The sequence below is a fragment of the Sesamum indicum genome, unplaced genomic scaffold, assembly GCF_000512975.1.
Source record: "Sesamum indicum cultivar Zhongzhi No. 13 unplaced genomic scaffold, S_indicum_v1.0 scaffold00450, whole genome shotgun sequence".
Lineage (NCBI taxonomy): Eukaryota > Viridiplantae > Streptophyta > Magnoliopsida > Lamiales > Pedaliaceae > Sesamum > Sesamum indicum.
Genome location: NW_011628335.1, coordinates 2,229 through 5,798, shown reverse-complemented (window position 1 = coordinate 5,798; position 3,570 = coordinate 2,229). Strand labels below are relative to the sequence as shown.

Genomic DNA, 3,570 nt, shown 5'->3' with positions numbered 1-3,570 from the left:
TGTAATGGAGTTCAAATCCAGGATACGACCATGTAGTCGTTCTTCCTCCACTGCTCTACGACTTCCTTATCTTCTGTTGGTTTTTGACATGTTCCATTAATGTAGCCTAACTTCTGTCTTGCTCCAATGGAAATCTTGATTGATCTTGCCCAAGAAAGATAATTGCTCCCGTTTAATGGTGTTCATATGAGAGTTATCCCAAAGTTATCACTCCCTTGGTTTTTCATGTTGTTGTATTCACCAGAGGTTCTTTCTTCCATGGTGTTTTGACATTCCGTTTTCTTTATTCAAGAAAGTGGCACTAACAGTGCAGAGGCTTGGTGAGATTTGTTGTATCAGAGCTTAACCTGCTCTGATGCCATGTTAAAATAGATGAGACGGGATGAATTTGAAGGGAATTTATCAGAGTAAAGTTTACAGGGAAGAGAAGATTGTATTTCATCTGTCTGCACTTGAGCACGAAGGGGCTGTATATATACATATCAAGTTCTAACAAATTTACCTAACTACTAAGTTGCTAAACAATTCAACCTGTCACTAGTAAAAATGTGTTTTTAAAATTTGACTTAAAGGAATAGAAATAAGACAAAGCATGAACAGGCTTTGTTCTTCTTCTTCGTGGCTGGAGCTACACTGTTGTTTCCCTGTATCCTTCTGTCCTTTTAAATCTTGTATCTTCTCAAAGAGTTTCTTACAAATTATCAAAAGATTTGTTAGGTTGCAACACAACCGGGATTTAAGTGGAAATGGGTTTTTTGGGAGATGGAGAAGAATAAAAAACTATATATCTATTTTTTCTATATTTAAATTTGATTGTAATTGTATACTTGAGACGAAATTCATTTTTATTTGCCTACTTTCACAAAAAAGAGATCTTACGATTTTATGTTGTTGGTAGAGACCTATTAATTAGTTATCAAGAATCTAGGTGAAAAAAATTAGAAACGGAGAGTTATCCACAATTTTTTATTCTTTCTACAATTAGATCTTAGGTCACCAAAGAAAACTCCATTCTTATCTTCTTTGATTTGAATAAGCTAACTACTTATTTGCTATAATTGAACTTAGTGTGCTCTACTTGAATTTGACTTCAAAATAAAGAAAGCGTGGAATTAAATAACCCACTCATAATACTTTCTAAAAGATTATGTGGTACGATTATGTCAAATAAGCCCTTCTTGAATAAATATTCAGCCGCTTGTGAACTTTCAAATACTGTTTGATTCAATGTTTACTCAATTACTCTTTACCAGCAGATGCAATGTACGAATTGAGTTCATCATAATGATATCTCCCAACATACCAGAACTAGTAGTTACCCTACCAGTAGTAGAAGATGTAAGGATTGGTACATAAAATAACTTTTTATTTGATTGATAAGAATATAAGCCAAAAGAATATTTAGCCATTTGCATCAAGCGAAAATTTCCTTCTTACACGCACCCCTCTCCCAAGCGCACACTACAATAAGAGGTAGAAACTGATTGAAAGCATACCCAATCAAACGGGTAATTTTCTCGCCTTCTATGGGTCCCATACTACCCCCCATAAACTCAAAATCCATAACTTCAATTGCTATGGAAATTTCATTTAGTTGACCTACGCCTGTTTGAACAACCTCACTTAATCCTGTCTTACTTTGATAAGTATCACTATGAACTTTATAAGGCTCCTTCTCCGAATGAAATTCATTGGTATCGAGAGAGACATATCTTCATCCATAAGATCCCAAATATCAGGATCGATCAAAACTTCGATTCTTTCTAAACTACTCATTTTCAAATGATATCCACATTGTTCACAAGTATTCATTTTTATTTAATTTTTTTTATATAATTTAATCTATAAAAATTTTCACATTGAATCCACAAAGTCCTGTAATTTTGAGTTGCATCGAGATCATTAGTCCTTTCTCCTAGAGTTAAATCACTACTCTTCACGTGGGTTTCTACATTGGACCTTCCACTTTCACTACTAGTCGATTCTCCATTTATAAATAGCGCACCTAGAAATTTAACTATCACTTACAATGGACGTATCAATAGAGATTTGAGAATGAAGACAATTGTCAATGCACCTAGTAATGTGATTATTCCTACAAGATTGAGTATCGTACATGTAACGATTATATAAGGAATCGTCACTCGAAGATCCATTATTCATAGAGTTAGAATTGCAATAACTAAAAGAAGAGTTCACTCAGTAAAGAATGATTGTTGTCAATCTAAAAAATATGATTTTCAAAACAAAAATAAATAGAATAATAGTCTCCATTACTATCCCTAACTAAAAAAGTATAATCAAAGTTGAAATTCCGAATGTCTTTGACGCCAAATAAATGATCGGCATTTCTATAGATCAAATTTTCACGACTCCTCCATCTATGAATGTTTTTAGCCCTACCTCTTCTACTCGGATCTTCACTTACACTAGTAGGACCAAGATTGTCCTTTGATTTCTTTATCTCATACCAGCGTTCGAACTCCTTCTTAACTGTCAAGAATGTCCAGTTTGTGGAGATGGAGACTACCACTGCTACTGAGTTGCAAAACGAAGATGTTGAGGAAGATGATGACGTTATGTTTTTTTTATATTTGAGGCGGGGCAACGAAGTCATGTTTTTGGTTACAAATTTTTCCTTGTTTTCTCTGGTTATTTAATAGCAACTTCAGAGAGATTAGAACTTTGTGGCGTACGGTTGAAGGTGGAGCAATCGTGGGAAAAGTGTTCTTTGTGAACAACCATTTTTGTGTTTGGGTTGTGGGATATTGCTAAAACTGAGCTTACTTCTACAGATTTGTGATTTTTAAGATTTGTTCGCATTACTTTCTTATTATCATTAATTTTGAGTAATATCGATTTGTATTAAGGAGTTTTGTACTCCAATCATTGGTACACTGGTCAATTAGGATCCTGAGGTTGTCACTCTATAGTGGTATCAGAGCCTCGTCTCTGAATCCGGCTCCTGGTGGTGGTAACGATTCTCTAATCCCTCCTATTTTATTTTTGAAAATTTTTCCTTGTCGATATTACTGTTATTATTTAGCCATTGTAAATCCCCCTAAACTCCCACTTGGCCAGTCCCCTGAGGATGTCGGGTATCTGGTCGGGACTTAGGCTGGAAGCCTCGGTCTTCTTGATATCTCTTGCGAGTATATCTCTATGATTCTTATTTTTTGTGATTTGTTAGATTACTATATCTTTGTGATACCTGTTTCTACGATTTGTTCGCCTTCGGAATTCAAGTTATATTTAGTTATCTACTGCAAATTTATCTGAGATATTGCAATCTGTGTGATTTAAATATTTCTGATATTTCCCATATTTGTTGGTATTTGAGTGATTATTGTGATAATTGAGATTGTTGTGATTATCAATCTTTAAATCAAAGCATTGTCATTACTGTGAATCATTTTGTGATATTTTTGAATTTGGGCCATTTTCTGTGATAATTCTTAAAGACATTTCTAAGACATTCTCTATCCTTTTTTAATTTCGAGAATTTTGTTTCTAAAAGAATTGTGCCAAAAATCAGTGTGTTATATTTCTTCTTGAAAATTCAAAATTTTT

At 33.9% G+C, this 3,570-nt stretch overlaps 1 pseudogene; it reads right to left on the bottom strand.

Annotated features, from left to right (window-relative positions):
- Positions 1-1,064: 1,064 nt before the first annotated feature.
- LOC110011471 lies at positions 1,065-2,617 on the bottom strand (annotated as a pseudogene).
- Between the last annotated feature and the right edge of the window lie 953 nt (positions 2,618-3,570).